The following is a 12,363-nucleotide window of genomic DNA, read 5'->3' on the forward strand; positions in this document are numbered from 1 at the left end:
ATATTATCAAAAATACTTATTGTCTAGCGGCAATTGGTTTGAATGTAACACCCTGTAGTTTGTTACATTTTTAAATTAATAAAAATGAGCTGTTTCCAAACATGTTTGGTACTAGCAGACAGAATATGAAAGAAATTATTTCTTATTTTTATTCATTTCTATTGATCTGAAAATGTAACAAACTACAGGGTGTTACTTTCAAACCAATTGCCGCTAGACAATAAGTATTTTTGATAATATTGTCAATTTAACTAATATAGAATGTTACGCGTTACTTTATGAGCACACACAAAACTATTGTATTTTTGTCTACTAAAAAAAAATACGGTGACGTCATTACTCGAAAGTAATACACCTTTTATATTAGATTATTATTTTAAAATACGCTAAATTAAAATCAAAAATCGAAGTGTTAAAGAAATATTTCTTAAAATGGTTTGTTCCATACTTTACGGACACAGTGTATGTTTATATATATTTGACGCTCCATAGAAATAATAAAAATTTTCGTCTTTTAATGAGAAGTTCAGTATGGCTTTCATGATAAGCCGAAAACACTATGAAAAATCCATAAAAATTGCAGATAAATTATGAAAAATTTCAATAACTGAATTAATTGAACAATATAAATGGTTATAGATAAGACATGATGATTTCGGAAGATGAAAAAATCAATATGTTATTGCTGATTTCTGTTGTATGTGATATAATGAATCTGTTAAGATAAATTTCTTCAATATTTATTCATTCATGCTTGGCTTCATTATCGATACAATTGATGAAATAAAATTATGACTTAATTCAAAGTAAAGGCAATTTCTGTTTTCAATATTTACCATTCAGATAAAGATATGTGAAAAATCCCAATAAACATGTGCGTGATTTTTTTTTTACCTACCCAAAAAATGAATGTTATTCTTTATTTTAGACCTATTATGTTGATCCTTATTTGTGCATATGTTCAAACCTTTCGATTACATTTGATATATTGAGAAATAGCTTGTTAATGATTTTCTTAAGAACAATTTTCATGTTTTACATTTTACAATAATAACGTAACATATTCATTCATAACATTTTCTTTGAATCCCTTAAATTTCGACGAGATCCTGAATCAAGCTAATTATTATTCTCAATGTCCTAAATTTTTATAGGACGTTTTTGGTAAACCTGGCTACGAATGGTAATGTAAATTTAAATGCAGATTCAGGATTTTCTTCGAAAGTAAAAGGATTCGAATAATATAAATATATTTCAATCATCACATTCCCAGTGAAAATTCTGGAAATATATGAACTTCTTCAGAAAATAAAGAACATAATATATGGAAATATAAACATAGATGGTATTTACATCCAGTTACTCACAAATCAATGGGGTATACTTAGTTGAATTTCCTAGAGTTTTCGTATTGAGCCTGATTTAAAAATAAAATATCAGTAGTTAATGACCATTTAACGACCTTTTTAGTGATAATAAGATTGTTTACTCAATTGGAATGACACCCCTTAAAAGTCAGTTTAAATTTAACATTCCCATAAAAATCTGAAGTAGAACGCATTCCCTAACCAAGTCTGAAATTACGCTTCCAGTTGTATCATCAGCTAGGGGTGAAATTGTACAGTTGTAAGGGCAGAAGCAACATATGTTTCTAGTTAAGATTCTATTAGGACGACTATTTCAATTAAATATTTTGTTGATGCCACAGCTTACTCATAAAGTTGGGCATAAAACGATCTCAACTGCTGCTACCTTATTATAATTGATGTAAAGATGTTATTTAGTTTAAGACAGAAATGAAAGGGTTTTCTGCCGGAAATGATATAATTTTGAGTAACTCATAAGGTTTTCTCATTATAGGAAAAAAAAGCTGAAATAAATTTCAGAGGAAATTTGTGTTTTTTGTACGAAGACTTCTGCATGATATTCTCCTCTGAAATTTTCAAAGTATTTATTATCATTACTCTAGATCTGATTTTCTATAATTCGAATAGTTAATCTCCTTAATTTTTTATAGTGCAGATCATTAATTGGCCAAGTATATCACTTCAAAATATAATAATCATATCTCGAAATGAATTCCTGTAGAAAAAAATAAAGGAACAAGGATAAAAGAAGAATAAGAAAATTATTATTTTTCATTTGAAAGCAAATTACATACTTAAGATTTGATTTTTGATTTATTCTTTGAATTTTGTAGAGTTTCGTTAGAAGAAATAATAAAATGCCACATATCTGAAAAAGGTAGGGATAAGATTTTCTAGTAAAAATCTGAACTTCGACATAAAAAATCAATGTTTCCATGTTTTGAGGTTTTCAAAAACTTTTCGAAGAAAATAACTTTCTTGATTTATATATGCTAGACTTCTGAGTGAAACTAACCATCAATCTAGGAGGTGTGGAGAAAGATTTATCTTCTATAACAACTTTCATGACAATATCTCAAGAAATTCCCGGAATCCGAATTTTCAAAATAAGAATTTTTCTGAAATTACTTAGTGGGAATTGTACGTTATAGAATATTCATAACATTACTCATACATGATCTTAATCGAATATCGTAAAGATTTCATTTTAGTTATAGGGTTTGCTCAAGAAACCCCGCCTCTTTTTATATGTAGAATTAACTCAAAGAAAAATATAGGTTGTAATTCGAAAATCTTGAGTTTTGATTAATAAAAATAGAAATAATAGAAATTTATTCTCAAAAACACATTGAATATACAGGCTGTTTCCTAAACATGCGGCAAAAATTCAGGGGGTTGTTCCTTGGACTATTCTAAGAATATTTTGTCCTCTGATGATTTTTGAAAAACCTATTTGTTTCGAAGATATAGGGGAAACAAAATTTCAGATAATAACATTTTATTATGAAAAATTACATGAAAATTCAACTCAACCTACAAAAACTGTTGAAAATGACCACCTCTAGCCAGCATACAAGCATCCAATCTTCTCCTCATTGACTGCCGAACCCTTTCAAAAACACCAGGATCATTTCTTATTAAGTTACACCCAGCAATGATCCGATTTCGCAAGTCTTCCACATTTTCTACTGGAGTGGTATAAACTAATGATTTTAGATGGCCCCATAGGAAATAATCTATGCCGTTTTTAGTAATTGGAATGTTGTTAAACAATTTAAAAATAAATTGTACCTACTTAGTAAACACAGTGCGGTATGCATTTTTATTTAAACTATTATTAATTTTAAAAATATGAAAAATGTTGTTCGCCCTGTATCTTCGAAACAAAGAGGTTTTTCAAAAATCATCCAAGGACAAAACATGCTTAAAATAGTCCAAGGAACAACCCCCTGAATTTTTGCCGCATGTTCAGGAAACACCCTGTATATGGAGTTGTCCAAGTTTATGATCGTCTCTGTACATTTTTGGACCAAAGCGCAAATATTCTTATAAGACTACGTATTGGGAGGATCGAAAATTGAAAAAGTTATTTCAAAAAAAAATTTTTTCGGCAGAGATATTTGAAAAAAAATGATTTGTCGTCACCACTATTTTTTTTTCATAAGAATCTCATTAAGTCATAAACTGTAGAGATTTTATCCAAATTATGGCATATTGCTGAAATTGTCATCAAATAAGCTATCTAATGATGCAATGATATACTGGGTGTGCCATTCGAAATTAGAAGCTAGTAGTCTGTTTCCGGTATAACCGGAATTTGTAGAGATCTGAAAATATTTCAAGGAGGAAGATCATTGTTTTGAATCCCAAAATCCAAATTTTCAACACAAAATTATGATTAGTTTTTCATGAACGTCAAATAGGCTATCGAAGTGACTCACCCTGTATAATAACTGAAATTGAAGAATTGAGTTGTGTCTATGAGCAAGAATATCTCATTCACCTTGCATTTAATTGCACCGACTATGTAAAGTGTCAAAAAAAAAAATTGACCACCTGTTCTGGCGTAAACCGATTTCAATCGTGAAAAATGTCTCCGTGTAGCTGGAACTGTTGTAACAGCACCGAAAGAACCGATGTCTATGTTAAAATTATTATGTACTCAGACCGAACTCATTCCGTTCAACTTTCTGGCAGCAGTCACGAAACCAGATCTTATCTCGGCAAGTTTTCCAATTTGTGGAATAAAATCACGCAAACCCAGACTAAAATATGCCGGGCATTTCTTTTCCGCCATATAGGTGCCTCGCGTCTTTTTTACCCGTTCTGATTTATGAAATGGGTGAGTTTAGCAATTCGGATTTCGGGACTGGATCTAGAGAGACGTCGAGCCAGTTCACGAACATGAGGTTTGGAGTTGGCGTGACAAGTGCCTGGCGAGGCTGATGAACCCGGGAAATCCCCTCGAGAATAGAATTCTACCCATCGCGTAAAACGCGATTATTCTGTTTTTTGCGTCTATTTCTCGAAAAAATGTTCGCTTTGAGGAAAACCTCCATGGAAGTCTTCCTAGGAGACAGAGTCGCAATGCGTGTTATTTGCGAGTTGCGAGATGAAAATGGACTGAAATGAATAGATGTTCAATAGTCTTAGAACTTAGTTGATGGAAATTCATCTTTATCACTATTTCACCTATTACAACAAAGTACTTATTGAAATACATAGGCGTATAACTTTGCTTCCGGCGTTTTTTTCCCAAATTCGAAGCTTTATTGTAAAAAACTGGTTATACATGTATGATTCAAAGTATTGTCCATCGCTGGCTACTACTTTCTCCCATCTTTCAGACAGCGTACGATTCCCGCGTTGAAAAACTTGGTCATCTTTTGAAGCGCTCCATGAATCGATCAAATTTTTACTTCTTCATAAGACTGGAAGTCGTGGTCAGCCAATCCGTGTGCCATTGATCGAAACAAGTGATAGTCCGAGGAAGCAACGTCTGAAGAATACGGCGGGAGGGGTAGAACTTTCCAATTCGACGTTTCCAAATATGTCTTGACCATTTTCGCAATATAGGGTCGATGTTAAATCACTTCATCATGTCTTTCGTTGTATTGCGGCCGTTTGTCTTTCAATGCTCGGCACAAACGCATTCATTGCGTTCGAAAACGATCACCTGCGATTGTTTCAGTCGGTTTTAACAACTAATAATACACTTCGCCGAGCTGGTCCCACCTTACACTGAGCATGACCTTGGAACCGATATCCCGGCATGGCTGGGATATCCCTATGATTTTCTGAGCTTGGGATTATCGTAATGAACCCATTTTTTGTCTCCAGTTACAATGGGATGCAGAAATCCTTTCCGTCTTTGCCTTGCAAGCAGCTGTTCACAAGCAAACAAACGCCGTTCAACAACTCTCGGCTTCAACCCGTAAGGCACCCATTTTCCTTGTTTCTGAATCATTCCCATGACTTTTAGACGTTTTTAATGGCTTGTTGCGTCACTCCCAATGTTCCTGCCAATTCTTGTTACGTTTGACACAAATCTTGATCAAGTAATGCCCCCAATTCTGCATTTTCGAAAACCTTCTCTCTTCCACTGCCATGCTGTTCTTCGACGTCAAAATCACCGTTCTTGAAGCGTTGAAACTACTTTCAACACCATAGGTATTTGAGAGCGTTCAATGAGCTTTAGCCGCAGATTTCTTCATATTGTAGCAGAAAATCAAAATCTCCCACAAATTACGTGAATGGCAGACACAAAGCGACTAATATTTCGATGGCGTTATATTAACAAATACCTAAGCTTATTGTATCACATCTACGATCTTTTTATCTTTACCGATTTTTGTAAATTGGGTCACTTTTGATATTAGGTAAATTCACACGTTTCTCTATGCGGCTGAACGCACAAACATATAATTTCTTCAAACGTCAATCGAAAACGATCAAAACGAAAACTCCCCGTGAAAGTGTTTCCTTTAAGCTATCAGGAAAAATATAGTTCCTAACGCATGTGGAAAGTGCCTTTTCCGCATTCACGTCGTTCGGTCAACTGCAGTCTCTTGCGGAAAAGTATCACTTTCCACACTTGTTAAGAAAATAACTATTTTTGCACTAAATGTAACTCTCAGCATGAAGTGATTTGAGTATTATGTAGATGTTTTTAACTCCGTAGAGAAAAGGGAAAGGAATGCCATCATTGAATTTTCATATCGGGGGTACGTCCATTTTTATCGCAATATTCTATGAAACGTTTGTAAGCATATGCATAATGAATATATGTACTCGTATACCGTTTTGGAGGGTTAATAACTTCTAAACCAATCCAGATCACCTCGTTGTGATATCCGACTTGTGTATAGGAGGCCAAATGTTTATACTCTGGCTATGTGTAAATATTCCTCCCCCACACAAGATATGATTTCAAGACTGAAATAAGCTTTAGAAGCACTTGTGTATCTAATTTCCATGTTAAATTATCTTTTTACTAGAGACTGCTTGCAGATAAAACCCGCAACACACATTTAGGTTCCTGATTTGAAAAGAGGTGATTACTATAGCAATTATTCCAAACATTTAACGCTTCAACACCTTAACATGGTCAAATGATTTTTATTTATACCATAACTTTTTGTAAGTAATATAAAATTAGATATACACATAATTAACCAACCAGAACATTAATGAATTAAATATTCATAGAAGCATTAAATATCAAACTTGTTCTTGAATAATTTCAAAATCATTACCAACCAAAGAAAGCCATGGTGTTTGATGTAAAAAAGACCGAAAGCAGTGACTTCATTGTTGAAATTGAATAAAAACAGGGCTTATTATTTGATGGAGTGATATCGAGATGGTTGAAGTAGGTCATGGCTTTTCATCTCAACAAACGGTTTCACTATTCTACTTAAGGAAATGAGTTATTTGGGATAACCATCTTGATATTTCAGTGTTCAAATCTGTCACTAATGATGCGTAATGGGTTGAGACGAATTGAGATCGCAGTTATGATTAGTGTCAAGCGCTGAAATAGTTTTCACTATGAGGAATTGCTACCCAATGTATTTTAACCTGCGGTATCTCCAAAATAGTTATATACAGGGTCCTGCAACAGTGGCGCGATAATGCATTTCTAGTTGGGGAAGAGATAGAAATTTTTATGTAACTTCAAGTAACTTGTTTGAGCACTACGTTGTTAAGCAACATTTTTTCAATGAGGAACCTGTGCCCCTATTCTTAATTATTTAAATTTTTTGGTTTTCCCATGAAAAATAAAAGATACTTCATACCAACCTTCTCAAAAATATTAACCGTTTTCGAGATATTTGACTTGACTTTTTCCAATATTTATTATTAATCACTTGGAATATTTGATAAAACCAAGTTATGGTGAGTCCATTGGAATATATTTCTATAGTAGAATATTGTATTGTACAGCCTTTGTTTTAACATTTTATGAATTGATTTGAAATAAAAAAAAATCGGCACATTTTCATTTACAAAATTTAACAAGCTGTTATGCCTGTATATTTCTGGTGCATTTCGAAAATATTGTTCGGAGAGTAGCTCATGTAAAATATTTGACCAGAAATAAATTCCAACTCTTCCAGGACCCTCTATAAACAGAGGCTTTATTTTCCAATATATATTTTGAAACATTAATAATTATAATGACAGTAGAAAACAATATTTCTGAAAAGAAAAGTATTAATATGAATTCAACAATAGAACCAAGAGAATATTAAAAAAACATGTTCGTAATTGATTTGAAAAGATTCAAGCTAAATTTCTGTGGTTACTAATTTTAAGGTCTATCATGAGAACTGTGAATTGGTAACGAAAGCACTAGTATTCAACAAGGTGATCTCAATATACTATAAAGAAATTAAAATCAAACAAGGATCAGATATTGCAAATAAATATATGAAGGTACGATCCAATTTATAGAATTAGAAAATGGATGCTATAACAAAAAAAAAATCAACAAATTATATAAAGAACGGTAAACACTTTTTATTGATCGAAGACGATCATTTGAGATTTATGAGGCTGATACATTTTAACGTTCGTGATGCTTATACCGTTTTTTGCACGAACTCATTATTTTTTTCCCTGATTTGAATAAATTAATTTCCACCTAATTAGTCAAAATTTAAAAGTAACGCTTATTTTAAGGTGATATTTCTGCTACATCAGTTCTGTGAATACCATTTTCATAAATACATGTAGTATTGCCACAGGCAACTCTCCTTCCTACATTTTTATTGAATTTTAATTATTGATTCAGTGATTTTTATATAAATTTATCGAAATTTTCTCATTTTCGGTTCCTAATATTTCTTAAATGAAATTAAATGTATTATTATATTTACAGACAACCTAACCTAGCCTAGAAACCGGTCAACAAGACCTTCTTACAGTCTTGTCAACGGATCACGTGATCCATAAAGATGGATCGTGCCAACAAAAACAAAAGAACTCACAAAATTTTTTAGGTCAAATTCTTGGTCACTGAACCAAAAATGCCTTCAACTAGTTGAAGATTGAATTTGATTCAAAATTTCATTCTAAATGATGCAGTATAGCCATGGAAAAAGTGACGTTTTACATTTAGAGTGCGACAACTTAAAAATCATTCGAGTGAATTCGAAAGAGGTCGCATTATTGGATTACATGAGGGTGGTTTTTTCATTAAGAGAAATTGCTAATCATCTCAACTGTAACAATCTTATGTAGTACGGTATTATCAAACATGGTCTAGAAAAGGTCAAGAACGTCTTAGACGAAGAAGAGTCAAGATAGACAAATGAGGTTCAGAACCGCCATTTTCCATTAATAACATTAAAAAACAGATTCTCGAGTACAATATCAATAGCTGATTTATAGTTTTGACGATACGCTGTACGAAGGGTTACAAGACGTTCTTCGTTTTGACACAATAAATCAGCTATTATGGTTTCTAAAACGAAGAACGTCTTGTAAGCCTTCATATAGCTTACCGTCAAATATGACTTGGCTTGAAATCCTTTCAACCACTTGGGCTTCAGCTGATAGCTCGTCATTGAGAGCAACGTTTGGAATGGTGTACCTTGAGACTGGATTGGGATTTTATTTATTTATTTATTTATTTATTTATTTATTCAGTTTCGGGATACAAACAGGAATACTCCCAGAAAAGTATCCTCTAATACATAATACATAAAAATTATTTTAACAACATCCTATGGTGTACATATGTGGCAACATAACATAAAATAATAAAATAATCACTGAAAGAAAATTTCTCTGATACTCCGCTTAAATGATTTCAAATTTACATTAAATGGGTCTAATTCATTACAATATTGATTAAATAAACTACACATTCTCACGATAGGCGAATTCCTGCCAAGATTCGTATTGAATCTACTGTGAACAAGTAATTTTTTATTCCTAAATTTTCTCGTAGGAACGTGATAAAGTATCATGGAAATCAAGTCGGGTGAATCATAAAAGTTATTCACGGTCTTGAAGAGGAAAATCAGATCCGATTTTATCCTTCGGTGCTCTAATAGTTCAATATGATAATGAGATCTTATTTGGTTTATACCTGTAGTGATGTAAATACCAGTCATTTTGTAATGTAAGAATCTAATAAATCTATTTTGCAATCTCTCTAACCTTTGCTTATGCACAGTATAATAAGGATTCCATATAATACTGGCAAAATTGATTCTGCTGTGAATAAAAGAAAAATATATTGCTTTCATAGCTGACTCGTTGTTAAAATCCCTACAAATCCTACAAAGGAAACCCAAAGACCTACCGGCAGAAGCAATGAGAGTATCGATGTGAGCACCGAATGACAGTTTTGAGTCGAAAATCACCCCCAAATCTCTAATCTGATCCACCTTCTTCACCTCACAACCAACCAATCGATACTGAAACCCAATATTTGTACGGCTTCTAGAGAATGACATGCATGAACATTTATTTACATTCAGATCTAATTCATTTCGTCTACAATAATCTGAGAACGCATCAAGATCTTTCTGAACCTCTACACAGTCTCTAACCGATCTTATCTCTTTGAACATCTTCAAATCATCTGCGTAAAGGAGGAAGTGTACAAATCTAAAACAGCTTCCTATATCGTTAAGGAATATTAAAAATAGAATGGGTCCCAAATGAGATCCCTGAGGTACCCCAGATGTAACGACAAAAGGGGCCGACCTGAAACCTCTGACACTAACTAGCTGCGTTCGTTTATAAATATAGGAAGAGAACCATCTAAGGAGATCCCCATGCACACCGACCCCAGCAAGCTTAGACAAAAGTAAATTGTGATCAACTCTATCGAAAGCCTTACTGAAATCGGTGTACAGCGAATCCACCTGAAACTGGTTATCCAAAGCTCGCGAGATAAAGTCAGTGTAAACCATTAAATTAGTTTCAATACCACGACCCGTGAAGAAGCCATGCTGATTCTCCAGCATCGATGATTTAAGAGAGTAAAACATTACATCCAAAACAAGACTCTCAAATAATTTTGCAAAGACCGACAATTTGCTAACCCCACGATAATTCTCAACATCCCCTTTACTACCAGAGTTCTTATAGATAGGAACAAGAAGAGAAGTCTTCCAAGAATCAGGAAATGTACCAGAATGCACCGATTTATTAAAAATGATCGACAATGGATAACACAAACTAGAACCGCAGTTCTGTAGAATAGGATAGGATAATCTTCTGTGACGAATCTGATTCTGTTTGATAATGTACGATGGTCGCATGATGGTCAGACGTATACGTGGAGAATGTCACAATTTTCAATTTTCTGTTATATGTGCACCACATTGTAGAGGTTATGTTATAGGGTGCTATTGATTATGGACACAAGTTTTTCTCGAGGCAATATGAATGCCCACCGATGAAGTGGCAGAACTCCATATACCTCCATTCCTCCAAGAACTTGAGGGCACAATTTTTCAACAGGATAATGTCCCTTTTCATATTGTAAGGCTTACGTCAAGATCTCTCCATGACCACTCAGATCTCCCGAACTTTCGCCTATCGAACATGTGAGGGACATGATGGATAGAAGACTAAAGCAATTTTCTAATACTCCAAAACCCTTAGAAGCTCTCCGTCATTAATTGCCAGGGATGTAACTACCTCAAGAATAAATCGGTCTCCTGGAGGAAGCAGGAATATATACCAAGAAGGGCTTGGAAGTAATAAACTAAAAGGAGTCGTAAAACACAATAGTCATGAACATTTATTTGCCTTTTGTATAATTCCTTGAAATTTTAATCAATTACTACCTTAGTCTAGAATATTTCTGCCAAGTTTGGTCGAAAAACTTCTTGATGCTGCATTTTTTATCTCAGAGAGTATACGTTTATAAAGGGTGTTTTTTTTAGAGCTATAGAACTTCAAATTGCAATAAAACAACGATGGACTATTCGATTGACATGAATTTTATTTATACGCAAGATAATCTTGTGGCATTACATTTTGAATATGATTTCTGGCATATGACTGCCATGGGTGGCTCGCATGTAGTCCAATCTGGACGTCCAATTTTCGATGACTTTTTCCAACATTTGTGGCCGTATATCTGCAATAACATGGCGAATGTTGTCTTCCAAATGGTCAAGGGTTTGTGGCTTATCCGCATAGACCAATGACTTTACATAGCCCCACAGAAAGTAGTCTAGCGTTGTTAAATCACAAGATCTTGGAGGCCAATTCACAGGTCCAAAATGTGAAATTGGGCGGTCACCAAACGTGTCTTTCAATAAATCGATTTAGGCACGATCTGTGTTATGTTGCGCCGTCTTGTTGGAATCACAGCTCCTGCACATCATGGTTGTTCAATTCAGGAATGAAAAAGTTAGTAATCATGGCTCTATACCGATCACCATTGACTGTAACGTTCTGGCCGTCATCGTTGTTGAAGAAGTACGGACTAATGATTCCACCAGCCCATAAAGCGCACCAAACAGTCAGTTTTTCTGGGTGTAACGCTGTTTCGACATACACTTGAGGATTAGCTTCACTACAAGTGCGGCAGTTTTGTTTGTTGACGTAGCCATTCAACCAGAAGTGCGCTTCATCGCTAAACAAAATAAAATGGACGTAGTGCGCGATACGTATTCCGCACAGAACCATTATTTTCGAAATAAAATTGCACTGTTTGCAAGCGTTGTTCAGGCGAGAGTCGATTTATGATGAATTGCCAAACCAAACTGAGAATAAATAACTTGACAGCTGTTAAATCGGTCGCCATCTTGAACACTAATGCCAACTTAAAGTTATATACCTCGAAAAAATACACCCGTTATTACAAAAGTACATAAAACTCTATTGGATAAGTGAATGAAACAGGAATTGTGTTTATTGAATTCACGGGTTACAATCGACAATAATTGCAATTTGAGCATTGATAATTATCGTTAATAAAGTTGAATTTCTGTCACTTCACTTTTTGAGTATATAAAAAGTA

The 12,363-nt window shown here is 33.9% G+C and overlaps 1 protein-coding gene across 1 annotated transcript in view; it reads left to right on the forward strand.

Moving 5' to 3' along the window:
- The window catches only part of LOC123674528 (ecdysone-induced protein 74EF), a 196,162-nt gene that overhangs the window by 4,610 nt on the left and 179,189 nt on the right, over positions 1 to 12,363 (forward strand). The window lies entirely within an intron of this gene.

Source organism: Harmonia axyridis, chromosome 3 (assembly GCF_914767665.1).
Source record: "Harmonia axyridis chromosome 3, icHarAxyr1.1, whole genome shotgun sequence".
Lineage (NCBI taxonomy): Eukaryota > Metazoa > Arthropoda > Insecta > Coleoptera > Coccinellidae > Harmonia > Harmonia axyridis.